At 39.4% G+C, this 16,537-nt stretch overlaps 1 pseudogene; it reads right to left on the bottom strand.

Annotated features, from left to right (window-relative positions):
• Positions 1–11,031: 11,031 nt before the first annotated feature.
• LOC143382728 (cleavage stimulation factor subunit 2 tau variant-like) lies at positions 11,032–15,997 on the bottom strand (annotated as a pseudogene).
• Positions 15,998–16,537: the final 540 nt, after the last annotated feature.

Raw genomic sequence — 16,537 nt, 5'->3', positions numbered from 1 at the left:
CTGATGGGATGTATGAGCTTTCAAAGAGCTTTCTCTTTTTTCCTCTACAACTATCAAACATATTTGTAAGCCAATTAACAAACACTGCCATGCTGTGTGTAGATTTTATTCTGTAAACATGATAAATATCAGGAACTACAATCCTGCTTCAAGTGTATATTCTCAGACATATTAAAAGTATTTAGTACTTACCACACCGTATTTTATTTATTCCTTTCTTTGTCATTTTCTTCTGCTGGACAGACAGCAAGTTCTTTGATAACTGGAATTTTTTGTTTGTTTACATTCTTACTCTGTGTGGTGTCCCCAGCATACCACACAGAGTAAGAAACTATTTCAAAATTGGCTGGGATGTGAGGGAATGTGCAAGATTCTATAAACACGAAAGTGATGGAGGTCTGTTTGGGCAAGAGTTATCATAGAGAGACTCCTTGGCACCCTTAGAATGAATGGCATGCTTACAAACTTGGCTCTTGCCTAGCATCCAAGAACTTGGATTTGAGGAAAAATACCCACAACTCTGATGATAATGATAGTGGCTTGCTCTGCCTAAAGTATTTACAGAGTAGGGTTTTGCTGAATGCCTGCTTTCCTTCTGAGAGTCTGCAACTGGAATACGTGCTAGACTGAGGATGCCTACATGACATGTGCCCCATAAAAATCTTGGACTGCTAGACTCAGGTCAGATTCCCTGGTTGGCAATATTCCACGGTGCTGGGGGAGTAAAGCGTGCCTTGCGTGACTCCACTGGGAGAAGAATCTCAGAAGCCTGTGCCCATTTCTTGCGGACTTTACCAGTATGTCTCTTCCTTGCTGATTTTGCTTTGTATCTCTTGCTGTAATAAATTATAGCTATGAGTAAAACTATATACTATGTTCTCTGAGTCTTCCTGGTAAGTCTTCAGATTGGGGGTGGTCTTAGAGACCCCCCTATACAAGGTCCAGACTTTAAAGGTCAGGACATTAGATCCTTGTCTCTTTCCTTTCATCCTCTCTCTTCTACCTTATATTACCTTTATCACTGAGTTTAAATCACTGTAACTCAGTTCGGTAATCATTTATTCTGACAACAGGAGCAGCAACTACTAAGAGAAGACAGAAGAGTGAGATGAGGCACAAGGCTAACTGAGGGAAATCTGTGGTTCTCAAGGAGCTTGCGCTGGGTTCACACACACTAGTGACCACATACACCAGTAAACAAGCTTAGGCTGTGAAAAGCCACAACACAGCAAACGGAAGAGTGTGGGGACAGAGTTAGGGAGATTTATCCAATTTTAGTCATGGCGGGTGTGGTCTAAATTGCCGCAGTCTGGCTGGGCACAAATCACGAGCCACTCACAGCTTTGTAGATTCAAACAGCAATTCTTTATTCCCGATCTCACACCGGCCTTCTACAAACACGTTCTGGGGAAATCCACGTTCTCTGCCCAAATCCACACCTACTGGGCTTCTGTCTCCCAAATATATTCTGAATCCCGTGAGAACTCAAGGGGAACTCAGGCAGCAGGATACACCCTATTCTAAATGGGGAACGCCCTAAACTCGGATTATGCTAAACCGGGAAGACCCTAAACACGGATGCGCCCTGGTCCTTGAGCAAGGTAACCTTACATGCAATGTCGCTGCAAAATGTCCTATTTCCACGAGTCCTTCCACTAAGAAACATGGGGGTACGCTGGCAAGGAAATTGTCATACCTACTTGGCTGATGGCTCCCAGCATCTCCCCCCTTCTGATTAATTAAACAACAAGTAATGTGGCTTAAGGACCGTGCCTGGTAGGTTGTCCAGTTCAACATATGGCTCTTACCCATCATCGGAAAACTGACCTTTAGGCGTCAGCCTCCTGTCTTAGGTTGATACCACTGCAACTGGATCATACCCGTCACTGACTACCGGTCCAGCATACAGCCATACTTGTGGATAGGTCTATGCACCAGTGGGGGGGTGAGGTTCTTTGCCTCACCTCTGTTGGCCCCCAAATTTGGCCTTGGTGCCAGTGGGGGAGTGAGGTTAATGTGGCTTAAGGACTGTGCCTGGTAAGTTGCCCAATTCAACATATGGTTCTTACCCTTCATCGGAAAACTGACCTTTAGGCGTCAGCCTCCTGTCTTAGGTTGATACCACTGCAATTGGATCATACCCATCACTGACTACCGGTCCAGCATATAGCCACTGGCCCCCAAATTTTAGACCATCACTAGCAGAAGGGAGGAGGATACAGAAATGCCAGGACACCAAGCCAATTGACGGCTCCTTTGGAAAAATTGCATCACTGGTGACACCATCAGCAAAGATATGCCAGCATTATCACAATTCGCTGCACCAAACAATAGTTACATAGTCCAGGCAAGTTCTGCAAGCAGTTCAAAGTGGAGGAATTTATCAATATGTCTGTCTCCTCCCAAAGTCCGTTTCCTCCCAAAGTAAGTTGACTCCTTGATTGAGCATTACTTGTTGAGTTATATTCATTGATGCATCAGTTTATACAGTTTACTGTGATAGCTATCATAGAAGCTGTAGTTTGTCTTCACTGGCACTGGGATGAAGATAGGAATTCTGGCAATGATGCTAAAGAGACATTATCCTGAAAAGAATTATTAAATATAATGAAAAGGAAAGGTGAAAGTAAACAAACAGATCTGTTAACTTTCTTTAAAAACAATCCTTAACAGCTGTTTACCTGATTTAAATTAGTAAACAAACAGATCTGTTAACCACCTTTAAAAATAATCCTTAACAGTTGTTTACCTAATTTAAATTAAGCCATTTAAATCACGTGAATAAAAAAAATAATAATTTGGATCCATTTTTCATGAGCGCTCCTCATATATGAAATATGGACATACGCACACACAGACATACAACACAAAACACAAGAGTACAACACATAAGACAATAATAAAGGCCTTGTAGCTTTACCTAGGTGAAATCTCCATTGCAATGTTTAAAAACTCCAGTCAAAAAATAAAACTGATCAGAAAAACATTAACCTAGGTTTGTATGAGCTCAAAAATAAAAATAGAACCTTATGATGTGGAAAAATGCAATAATAAAATAGATATTGAAAAAAGCATCCTGGTTAATCACTGTCGCAGATGTAAGAATGGCCAAGCTGGAGTTCTGGATATCAGCTGTTATGGATTTGAGTCAAATCATCTTCTTTTCGATCTGTAGAAATCGTTTTAGTTAGTCTCTCTGGAATCCAAATCGGTTGATGTTCTCCCTGTGGAAACAAACAAACAGAGCCCCGACTCCAGACAATCACTGGGTCAGGACCTTTCCATTGTCCTGTTAGAATATCCTTCCAAAGTACCTTAGGCTTATGTACATTTTTTGGATACATATGTCTTTGGACACATATGCCTTTCCGCAGCACTAAGTCCTGATGAATCCAAATTTAAAAAGTTTAGAGTAAAAAGCGTTATTTTAAGTTTATCTTTGGGGGATATATACCCCTTTCCAATTCCCTCTTTTTGCTTTAATAAGTATGTCTGTATCTAATAGTTGTCTTAGCTTTTTGCATTTTCTATCTGAAATACCTTTACTTTACAATTTCAACCATTTTTTATCTTATTTCTATCTTCTAGGTTTTTTTTCTAAGGTTTGTACATTCACCCTTAGTTGCTTTTTTTTTCTCCTAGTTTTTTTTTTTTTTTGTTGTTGTTGTTGTTTCTTATTTTGTGGGTTTCAAATTCTTGTCTTCCTACATCTTTTTTTTTTTACATATTTTCTATCTTTTTTTCTTTTTAACTTTCTATACTTCTGTCTTTAAAGTTTTTCACTTCAAATTTTTAATCTTCTTTATCTAAATATCTTTTATCCTATTATCTTCCCATTTTCATTGTTTTTATTTATTTATTTTTTTAAGTAATGCTTTTAAGATTAACTAGGCTTCGAATGACACAATCTTTCCTCCTTCATGAAGGCATCTTAACCACCTTTAATTTAACCTTTTAAAGTCTTACAATTATCATCTATACTGTACTTTTAAATGTACTTTTTCACCACCTACAGCTTCACTCTTTTAAATGAGGCTTAGATTCTGTTTAAATCGCTTAATGTTAGTTTACATGGCTGCCCTTCAACCAAAGGCCTTTTTTACTCCATTAAGAAGCTTTGTCTCAATCTGCCATGTACAAATATCTTTTTCTTCTTTCTTCCTTTCTCAAGCTTTTAAAGTAAGTCTAGTTTCCTCAAAATCTTTTTAAATGGCATTTTACAACTGTTTTACTTTACCACACAGAGATTATCTCATCTAGAAACACTTTTTTTTACTTTAACCTTTTATATTAAAATATATTTTCACATCTTGAATCTATTTATATCTCTTTTCTAGCCATTAACCCTTTTTATAAATTCACATTCTGAAACAACTCTTATAAAATTTCTGATTTAGACAAATCACTCCACTTTAATAAGATGAAATACTTTCATGTTTTTTATAGTACTATAATACTGTAATTGAAACCCAACTGAAACTTCTTATACTCTTTGTATATAAATTACACATGATAGAATCTTAACACTTAGTAACCTTGTTTCAGCAAAGACACAGACCAAAGCAATATTAAACATTTTTTTCCATTTACCAATTTATGAAAACACACATAATGTTTAAATATATTACCTTATGGAACTTAATAAGTAAAGAGTACTTGATTTTATATTTAGTGGTTGATTAAATTAATCAGATGTCTGTAAAAACCAAGATCTTAGACAATTGTAGTAAACAGAACTATCCATCTCTTTCTTGTTGCAGAAAAATCCTTCTACAGGATACCATGATGGTCCCATTGATATATTTAATAACTCGTTTTTAGAAAGCCATGGGCTACATTTTTGTATTGTATCAACATATGTCCTAACTGTTCTTGGTCTTACTGGGGTGCCTCCTTCCTCTAGCAATTTCTCTTCCTCGGAGGCAAACAACTTCAAACCTTGAGTCAACCATTTTCCCCAGTTTGCCTGAGAAAGTTCTAAGAACAGGCAACTTGAAATAAAAACAAAATAAATCAAAAGAAGAACACATAGTTTTTTGAAATGGTCACCCATTCTCTTGCCTTCCCTCAGGGGTGAGCAATTTCACTTACCCCCAAGCTTCAGGCGTTCCGCGTACGAGCCACCAGATGCCGCAGTCTGGCTGGGCACAAATCACGAGCCACTCACAGCTTTGTGGATTCAAACAGCAATTCTTTATTCCCGAACTCACACCGGCCTTCTACAAACACGTTCTGGGGAAATCCACGTTCTCTGCCCAAATCCACACCTACTGGGCTTCTGTCTCCCAAATATATTGTCTGACCCTAAGAACTCAAGAGGAACTCAGGCAGCAGGATACGCCCTATTCTAAATGGGGAACACCCTAATCTTGTATTATGCTAAACCGGGAAGACCCTAAACACGGATGCGCCCTGGTCCTTGAGCAAGGTCACCTTACATGCAATGTCGCTGCAAAATGTCCTATTTCCACGAGTCCTTCCACTAAAGAAACATGGGGGTACGCTGGCAAGAAAATTGTCATACCTACTTGGCTGATGGCTCCCAGCATCTCCCCCCTTCTGATTAATTAAACAACAAGTAATGTGGCTTAAGGACCGTGCCTGGTAGGTTGTCCAGTTCAACATATGGCTCTTACCCGTCATTGGAAAACTGACCTTTAGGCGTCAGCCTCCTGTCTTAGGTTGATACCACTGCAACTGGATCATACCCGTCACTGACTACCGGTCCTGCATATAGCCATTGTATTCCTATCTGAAATTAGCTTGGAAAATTCTATTTGTGTGTTTGATTGGTTCATTTTCTCTGGCATAGAAAGAGTAGTTTTTTTTAAGCATGAGCATGGCATATCACAGGTGAATCTGGTGGTACCCTGACCCTGTACATACCTTAAGAAGCATCTGTGCTCTTACTCACAGGGAGCACAATATGGTGCGGCATCTGAACACGGTTTCCACCATACTTTAGTGATTCTGCCTGGTTCACTGAATCAGTGAGTCATCCCTCCAGGTCAGTGCAGATGAACTGGCTGAGGACTCCATCAAGGGGCTGATCTCCGGATCTCAGGTTGAGGAATTCAGGTGCATGAGTATGGGCAGTAGATCTGGGCCAAGGGAGCCAGGATACAAGATAGGTTGGAACCCACAGTGAGACTTGTGTATTAGCCCTTGCCATAAATGACTATGTAATTAGTTGGGGAGTAAATTTAACCTACTTATAGACAGTTTGTGCCTTTCTCTTCTCAAGACTATAGTATAAATTCACACTGTAGTAGGGATCAGTTGGTTTGAATCACCTGGTAGCTTTTAAAGACCTGGTGTGCATCTATTCTGGACCAATTAAATCAGACTGTCTGCAGCAGGTGAGGACCATTGAATCTTCCCAAGTATATCCAATATACAACTAAGTCAAGAACAAGAGGCATTTATGCCTGTGTGTTCCAAAGAGAACACTAGTACCAAAGACTTGCGAGATTTTCTATAGAGGAGTTACACCAACAGAACTAAGGGAATCACCTCAAGGTCATGGTTATATGAAAAACTCTTTCCTGGGTGAGGACACAGGAGGAAAGCAGCAGCCCTGCTAGAGAGATTTCTGATGGAGTGCATGCTATATGAACCTACGGTGCATTTATTGCTATGCTGGAATTTTCTCCTGGGAGCTTATAGGACAAATGCCATATTTTCCTGTGTCATATTTTCATGGGCTCTAAAGTCCCTAGTGGAAAATATTATGTTACATGAGGATTATTTAAAGATTTGCCTAATTTGGTTTTTTGTCTCTATCATGATTCCTACTGCCCTTTGTGTATAGGGTATTCAGCTAAATAAAACCTTGAAAATGTTAATTTTCTTAAAAGGTGGCATTTGTAAGCTCACTGGTTTCATATTTTTTTGCTCTGGATCCGTATTTTCAAAGCACTAATTAAAAAAACAATAAATAAATGGAGAAAGTAGAGAAAGAAGAACAGGAAGGGGGAGGAAGCAAGGAATGTAGAAGTAGTGGAGACTGAAATGGAGAAAACTGCATTACATGCATATATGAATATATCAAAATGAATCCCACTATTATGTATAATTACAGTGCACTAATAAAATCATTTTTAGAAATTATCATACCTCAAATAGACCGCCAAGAAATATATTGATGAGTTCTTTACAAGTCATAATTTCTGATTCTGATGGAGAAATAGACAAAAATGAGAAAAAATACCTACAATTACAAAATGGAAAGAAAAATGTATATCTCCTTTTAAGCAACTTGTTTTAAAGTTGAAATCAAAAGAAAAATTAGAAGTAGTTGGGAAATTAGTGAAAATGGATTTCATGTACAAAATGAGTTAGGTTGGAAACCCTGTTGATAAATATGAACAATCAAAACCAGACAGACCTAAATAATACTGCACTATTATTTAAACACCTAAAGTTACTTGTTAATAAATGAGGAAGTCTAAACAATAAAAAAAAAATCATTTTTTTACTTAAACAAATTTAAGTAATAAAAATAATTGAAGTAGAGCTGGAAAAATAAATTAATAAAAATTAACTAAGGTCATACATATGAAACATATATATATATATGTATGTATATATGATTATTTACAAAAGGGAAAACATGAGTAAACTAGATGTTAATGGTAACTGCTTTATTACTAGCATGCAGTACAGAAATTCAGTGACTACCATGTCTGTATTTCCTATGAAAAGAGAAGCAGGAAATAACCCAGAGAGGTGCGATGATGTGGAAGTGCACTGGCCTTCACTCTGCATGGAGTGAGGGACCCCTTGATTATGCCAATTCATATTTGGTCATGCACAGCCTAAGGACATATCTGACAACCACAGACCATACGTGTGAAGGAGACTCCACATGATTATAAGGAAGCTGAAAGGTTCCTATGGCCTAGTGACATCACAGAGCACCTCGAGTCATGTTTGTGGTAATGCTGGCATAAGAAAACCCACTGTGCCAACAGTCACATGAAGGTGTAGCCTATACAGTTTTGTACAGCACCTACTACTTTGCTAACAAGAATAGTTCTATAAAAAGCAGGATGTTAAGGAAGAGTTTCTTGAATGGATTCTGGGGTTTCTGGAATTGCTTCTCTAATCTGATTAGATTTAAAGACGCTAATGACTGCAATATGTGGATGCTAACACACAGGGTGGGGGGGGGGTGGATAGAAGTTCAGTGGATTAGACCAAGAGGTAGAAAGGGAAGGGAGGGGAGACAGGAATAGGAAAGACAGTGGAATGATTCTGACATAAGTTTCTTATGTTCATATATGAATACACCACGGTGAATTTCTACATCAGGTATAAATCACAAGACTGGGATCCTAATTAGAGTAAGATGTGCTCCATGTTTGTATAAATATGTCAATTTGTACTCTACTGTCATGTATAACTAAAAAGAACAACAATAATTAAACAAATTTTTAAAAGATAATACAAGAAGTAAGAGTCTCTCTCAGGATGGGGCAATAGAGGTAATGAGCTTATGATTCCTACTAGAAATGGATGAAAGAGAAGAGATAATGCCAAATCAACCTGAGCATTATTTCAGGAAATTTTCTCCAACCTGAGAATTGTGTCTCCAATCTACAGATTGAGTAAGGTCCTTAGTTTATTTTCCTGAAGAGACAATGCAGGTACTGCAATCTGGGCTGGGGAGTGAGCATTCCCAGGTGAAGCATTTATTGTCTCAATATTCTTCACAGAAAAGATGGAATCACACACTCTGTACTTTATCAGCACAGCCTCAACATATTTTAGATTAAACACAACAAGGAAGAGGAAACGACTTGGCTTCTGAGCTCACTTCTGTCACTGATGCAGAGGAGTACGCTCCTGAGCAGTCGTCTTTATAAAGCATGTCAGAAGAAGGGTGTTAATTCTAACTTCCGTCCAGTGTAAATACTTAGAGATTTTTTATTTTTCTTACAAAAAGATGCATAGTCATTTTTAGATCAATGTTTATAGCTAAATATAGAAAATAATCATTTTAGATCAATGTTTATAATTAAGCAAATAAAATATTCTGACCATGGAAATAATAACTAAATTTCTATAAATCCAGGTATATATTTATTTTTTTCCAGCCTTAATGGTACAATATTTTTATTTATTTTTCATTAAAAAATGCAGAGATTTTACTAGAACAAAGACTATAACACTTAATGGTTTTTACAATTTGAGCCCTTCAGTGAAAACTTTAGGATAAAGCAACTACAATTTCAAAGTAACCAAATCAACTCTAAATGAATATTAACTAGAACTTTCACAAATACACAGGTGAGTTATTTCCTCTAAAACAGGAGAAACAGAGAACACCAGAAACTTGGCGGTATAAACCACCACAGCAAAGAGCAAAGCAAACAGCAGACAGTAGCATAGGAATGAAAACTTTGTAAAATGAGAATGAATCACCCATTTAAAATGTAAAAGCAAAGGGAAAATAACTTCAGTTCTAAGTCTCAACGTTGTCCTTGTATTAAAAGATATGTTTTTCCTTTTGTAACTAGATGTTGGTTTTCCTTGTCCAGAGGAAAATCACCTGGTTATCTGGGTTTTTATTCTTCTGTTAATTACTACTTCAACTGTGGTAAATTAAGGAAACGTGTTGAGTTCCACCTTACTATTGATTCTAAGTATATTTTAAGGGTAAGTATGTTAGGATTAAAAGACCATTGTCAAAAGTAAAGTGAGTCAGAAGTCAACTGAGCAAAAATATTCAGTCTATAACATCTCTACCTATGTTTTCTTCAATTATCTGATACAATGGAAATAGAAAAAACAGATTATGAAACAAGAAAAAAAGGCATGCTGATGTTGAGACTCAGATTTTTTAACTCCTGATTCTTATTGACCAAATGAATACTATCAATATATGGAAGCTAGTTACCGGGGAACCGGGAGCTTTACTGAAAGAAACCTTCCAGTCTTTATGAAATAAAGTCCAATGCTGCACGTACTCATTCAGACCAAATGGTCCTTTGATACTGATTTTTGGGAAGGATGTGAGAATTACTCAGATTCAGATTTAGGGCTTAAAGACGATAAATAGGAAGATACTTAGAAATTACTGGGGTCTCATCAGAGAAGACTTAAGTAACCGGGTTTATCACAGAATCATCCCTTTAGATCATCCCACAGGGCCAGAGCAGAGTACTGCCGGTCTCGGAACCAGAAGTATAAATGAGGCAACATTAAACCAGGTGGATTCCTTGATTTTTCAGTAACATAGCTTAAAACAAAACAAAACAAAAAAACCCTCTAAAACCACATATTTAAACTCATCCTGTTAGCTCTAACATTTCAAAATAATTCCTAAGCTAAAACAATGTTTAGAACAAAACTTTATTACCTCCAAAGTAGGATTTTGTATTTTGAATGGTTTACCAAAAATATATTTCTTACAATTTTGAGGTAAATGTGTTATATAACCCCAAATCTTAAAACTATCTTAGTACATTAAAATTTACAGGTCACCTTTTAGTCTTTTTTTTTAATTAAAAAAAAATTTTTTTAGTTGTAGATGAACACAATACCTTTATTTTATTTATTTATTTTTATGTGGTGCTGAGGATCGAACCCAGGGCCTCACAAATGCTAGGCAAGTGCTCTACCACTGAGCCACAACCCCAGCCCTCCTTTTAGTCTTTATGTGCAGTTTTCACATTGTTTTACTCAATATTGTAAAAATGTAGTTAACATATTGTAGAGACTATAATATTGCTGCAACTTTTTTGTAATCTTATTTGATATAATCATTTTCAGAGTTATTTTTGCATATTTTCAGTGACAAAGTGGAGAGACCCACTACCTTTACCCCCTACCCTCAATTAAATATGTCAAATTATACTCTACTATTATGTATAACTAAAAAGAACAACAACAGTGAACAAGAAATGTGATTCAGTTCTAGGAGGAAACCCTAATCGTTCAAGTGTAGGGATGCAGCTTCTTGCACCCCTTTTCTCTGCTACAGAATGAGCTCTAGGAAACTACAGCCAAGTATTTTTTTTACATCTTTCAATTTGCTCCAGTGGATTTCTGGATTTGCTCCTTTAGAATCAGGATGCTCTGCCTTTGCTCAGGAGGCAGCATGGCAATGTGATCTGCGGTCAGCTGAAGAAGCGGCATGATCAAAGATGCTTTGTACTGATCCTCTGGAGTTACCTGGCTCTGCTCAGAACTAGAACTTCTTGGCTGGCCTCCACCTTGCTCGCTTGCCCCCTGCATTCCTCCCACTTGTACGCCTGCCCCCATGCATGCCACCTCCAGGATTTCCTACTCCTGAAATTCTTGGGACCTGTCTAGGTCCCTCAGGACCACTTATCCCTATATTAATGGGACCAGGACCCTGGTTTCCACCAGCCCTGGGGCCTCTTGAATCAGGCCCAGGGCGTCTCAGCTCTAATCCTCTTGCCTCCAGCCCTCTGGCTTCCATGGCATAGCTTTCCACTGCTCTCGTCTCCATTACTCTTGTAACCAAGACCTCTGTTTCCATGGTTCAAGCCTCATCCCTTGAGAACCTCTACCTCCTCTCCATCCATAGGTAGCGCCCTTCCATCTATCATGGGTCCTGTAGGCTCTCCAATTAGTAATCTGGGATCTGATAATAACCCCTGCTCTCAAATCATGAGAGGAAGGACCACAGGTGTCATGACCAGAGGCATGGTGCATGTGGGGACCCTGATGGGATGGACTCAGATGACCCCTAGGTTCTACTTCTCCAGAAACTAAATGCAGAGTCCCTCCAGGTGGGCCATTTGGAGCACCTCCTGACAGTCCTTGAGGAGGTAGGCCTCCACCAGTCACGGGTCCCTGAGGCACAGGAGCTCTAGGATCTGACATCTCTACTTGTCCCTGTTCTAAGGGCACTGGGCCAACTCCTGATATTCCAATTTGTGCCTGCATTGCTCCTCCAGGAGTTAAGGAACCAGGACCAGGTCCAGGAACTCCTGTTGGTACTGGCCCTGGAGCTGGAATTCCACCTGGATAGGAGTCTGCATCAGAGGAGGAATGTCCTTAATGGGTCTTCCAACCAGGTATTGAGGCTAAGGAGCTGGAGGATACTGTAGGTTGAGTAGAACACTAGGTCCTGGATACAGCCCAGGGTCAGGACCAGGGCCGGGGCTGGACTCAGACTGAGATTTGCCTGGAATCAGTGGTGTGACATGTACCTTGCGATGCAGAATTTTCAAAGCAATTGCAGGATCCATGATTTGCATCACTACTTTTGCTTGCAGTGCATAAGCCAGTTGTGGATTTTGAAGTAAACTGTTTGGGAGCTTCTTGGTGACTCTTCTGGGCACAGAGCTTCATCTGCCTCATTAGCTCAAACATCTGCTGTGGAGGAAAACTGGAAACTGCTTTGGTAACTGACTCGGGACACCTTCTGGATCGATGGGGTCTCCATAGGGTGAGTCAATGATGGCAGCTGCAGAGCTTGGACTCTAAGACTCTTCCTTTTTCTTTTAACTGCAGCATGGTTCACCTGAGGCCTCTGCCACTGAACTCACGCCCATTGAACTTTGGCAGGATGAATATTTATATTATACTGAATGTAAAAAACAAACAAGCAAAAAACAAAACCCAACAACCCAGAATGGTTGTATGGGTACGCTTTGGGGCCAATTCAACGTTGAAAAATGGTAAGTCAAACCATCAGAAATCTTCTGTATTCTTCTTCAATAAGTTAAGAGAGCAATAGAAAAAAAACTCAGGCATGTAAATGGCATGCAAATGGGAGATATAGACAAGGAGAATCAGGGAGCAAATTTTGCTTTAGCTATGAAAGGAGGATGACTACTCATGGGGTTTATTTATCCTGTGACAGGAGTCTGAACAAATTTGCATTACAAGAGTAGATTTATCACATTTAAAATATAAACTATGCCACGACACAGAAGAAAATTAAATCAAACAAATCTGAGGATGAATTTTGCATAAATTACACAAATATTTTAAGATTGTAAAATTTAAGATATTTCTTTATGTATGAATTTTTTAAAAAAATGTGCTCCATTGATGAAAAAATGTGTGAATTTATATGGAAACAGTTTGTTAATTTTAGTCCAAGATAGAGCACGTCTGACCCCCATTGTGAGGCTTCCTGCTGTCTTCTGAACTATCATTTCAGATCAACCCTGTCCCCGTATATGAGAAGGAGCACCAGGGTGGCACGAAATCAGAAAGAGACACAGATTGATCCAGGATCACAGAGTGCATTTTATTGGGAGTTTCTGACAAAAATGTGGTCCTGGACGGCAGCAAGATCACTTGCATTCCTACAATTTGGGTGAGAAGGAGAGGTGTATATAGGGTTTGGGACAAAAGTGAATGCCTTAGCTGAAATGGAGGTTTGTCAGAGTCAGGCACATTCCTGGAGCAAGGGTCTGGTTGTAAAGCTCTATTGATATCACTCTAATGGTTCTGTCCACTTACACTATGTTGGGAACCTATGCAGGAATAACTGGGGCTATCCTGGGGAATCATGGTGGTTAGGACTCAAGATGACTGCAGTCATGTCAAGCTAAGGGTACAAGTTCCACCTTTCATGACCAGCTCTTACAATCTCATGTGCCTCCCTTTTGTGACGCCACCCGAGCTTTTGTGAGGTTTCGGCATGGTGTAAACAGCATGCTATAAGGCCATCCGGCCAGCTGCTAAGCAGAGTTGATACAGCAGTAGAAGCACAAGCACAAAATGAAACAAGAATTATTGAAATGATAGTAACAACCTGTTTTTTTTGTCCCCTAGGAGCTCCAGGAACCAAATAAATGACTTATCATCTCTCTTAAAGAGGGAACAGAAACAGACAAGGCCTTAATTTAGTTGTTCATGTGTGATGTGAGGTGCATGATATCATGGGAGCAAACTCCCTTTGTCTTGATAACAGCACAGGTTCCAGAGAAAAAAGCAAGAACAGCAAAAGACTACAAGTATGGATGAAAAAGTAAATGTTGAATAAGGACTTGCAAAGGTAAATCTGCCATCCAGCAAGATGGCACTGGTGGGCTGGGCACAATGGTGCACACCTGCAATCCTAGCCCCTTGGGAGACTGAGGCAGGAGGACAATGGGTTGGAAGCCAGCCTCAGCTACGGGCAAGGTGCTGAGCAACTCAGTGAGACCCTGTCTCTAAATAAAATACACAATAGAGCTGGGGATGTGGCTCAGTGGTTGAGTGCCCCTGAGTTTAATTCCCGGTACCAAAAATAAATGAATAAATTAAAAAGATGGCTCTGGTGGTATCGTCTCTGTAACACACCATGGCAGCAGCAACTGGGGCTAATGTTGGCCAACAGACAGGGTCTGCGAGTGATCACTAAATCTGAAATTGAACGGTATGCCAGACCAGGAGATCAACTGTAGTGGGCCAAGATGTTTTAAATTTTTTTTAGTCTACTCAGGGAATAAACTGTGACCACAGGTCCAGAATCCAACAGAACCAACAGGGATCAAGTTAGGAAGGCTGGTGGCTTTTTATATTCTTGCAAGAAATTGCTAACCCATCCCCAGGTAAACAAGTCCCTTGAGCCCCAGTTGAATTGTCCCCTATCCTGGATTTAATAAATACAGTGGATAAAACAGCAGCTTTGCCTGGTGATCCACTCTGGCAGCATAGCATTGGGATGCACAGATTAGACATGCAGAGCTTGGGCCGGGGCCAGGGCTCCAGGTGCTCATAAGGGGATGACATACCAGCCTTATGAGTACTTAAATTTATTTACACATCTCCAAAGACTCCAATTCAGATGGCCAAGATGGGTTTGCCTAGTATGGTCCATATCAATTATTTTAATAAGGAGGTTACATGAAAAATGAAAGTGTCATGTTACATCATGTGCTTAGTGTCACAGTTGAATGAGGGGCCAAAACTCTAAACCCTCAATTTTGTGTGCTGGCAAAAGACAATTTAGAGTCAGTCATGAAAAGCCAAACAAGAGAATTTGATTATAAATGAAAGTAAGGGTTAAACAGGGCACCAGTAGGTCACCCCTGAGCTGAGAATGACACAGGGAAGGAACTTAATGATACTTCCAAATTTATGTCTGAGGACAGGGATCCACTTTCTGCCCTCTTTACCAATTAGATATCAACTTCTCCTTCACTTTAGGTCGGGAGATTTTTGACCCTAGTTGGTGCTTTCCAGAACTGTCATGGGCAATCATCCCATGGGGGGTGGGGTGGAGCTTCATCTACAAGTCAACCCCATGTTAATGTGGGTGCTGGGGTCAAGAACCTGGCAACATTTATCTTAGTGCACCTGCTCTTCTAATGAAATTTCCCTTCTGAAATACATGAAGAAATCCATGACCAGTGACCCCAGCCTTTCAAGGGTCCCTGTAGACCCTGTCAGGAGTCAGTTCCGTTGATCGTTCCTTCCTGATATCTTTCTTAACTGGCTCCCTTTATTTCCGCCGTTTAATCTCAGGTTGTTTTTGTATAAATTACTTGATTATTCATTAAAGGCAACTCAAATAAACCCTGTGACCCTGCTCCATTACTGGTTTGTATTCCGGTGATCATTACTAACTTCTACCTGATACTTAGGGACGCTCATGAAAAGGAGGGCCTACAAAGTGGGTATCCTAGTCACTGTCAGGCCAGTGTGGATATCCATACATTACATCGACTTCTCAAGACCTTTGCTAGTGGTGTTTGATTAACTCTCTTACCAGAGAGATCTTGGAAAAATTCAGCAGCTCCTAAGGCGTATTTATGTCATTGACTGTTTGTCAAAGTGTCAGTATAATCAATATACCAGCCCCACACTGGTTGCAAAGCTCACCGTCTCTGTTCCTGTCTGTACTTGGGTGAAAGATGGTCTGGAGGTGGGAGTATACCTGCCAGTGGGTCGCAGCCACCTCTCCAGCTGCGTTCCTCCCTACTTTAGCACTTTGATGTACACTATCCATGTACCACAGGACCAGGCCCAAGGCCTGTACTGGGGCCAGGATGCACACCTTAGTCAAAGCATCTGTCTCCATATTTATAGGGATAAATATCTTAATATGAGTAGGTTCATGATATACAGTCAACTGCATACCTTTCATGTAGCTCTTTCCAAATATGTTGTTGCCTAATCATGGCTCCCCGGAGAGGCTTTACTAGTACACAACTGTGTTCTACTTGCCTACATTCCATCCACAATGAAAAGGCTCAGTACACTGCCCTATTGGGCCACACAAATAAATAAAATTATTTATTTTAAATACATACAGTAGGCACAGTTTATTATAATTGTACTTTAGTAAACCTGTTAAAATAGAATTAAATAAATAATGAAGATAATATACAGAATGGGAGAAAATATTTGCGATTTATATTTGATAAAGGATGGCTACAACTAAACATCAAAGAAGCAACTTAGTCTGTAAAAGAACTTGAATAAAAATTTTTCCAGACAAGATGTACAACTGCCAATAAACACAAGAAAACATTACGAGTCATTAGGGAAAATCAAATCAAAACCACAGGGTACATGGCTATTGTAAACTATGTGGAAAATTAATAATCATGGGAATGTG

Source organism: Callospermophilus lateralis, chromosome 17, assembly GCF_048772815.1.
Source record: "Callospermophilus lateralis isolate mCalLat2 chromosome 17, mCalLat2.hap1, whole genome shotgun sequence".
Taxonomy (NCBI): Eukaryota; Metazoa; Chordata; class Mammalia; order Rodentia; family Sciuridae; genus Callospermophilus; species Callospermophilus lateralis.
Note: the sequence above shows the minus strand (reverse complement) of the source record. Positions and strands in the feature narration are given on the sequence as shown.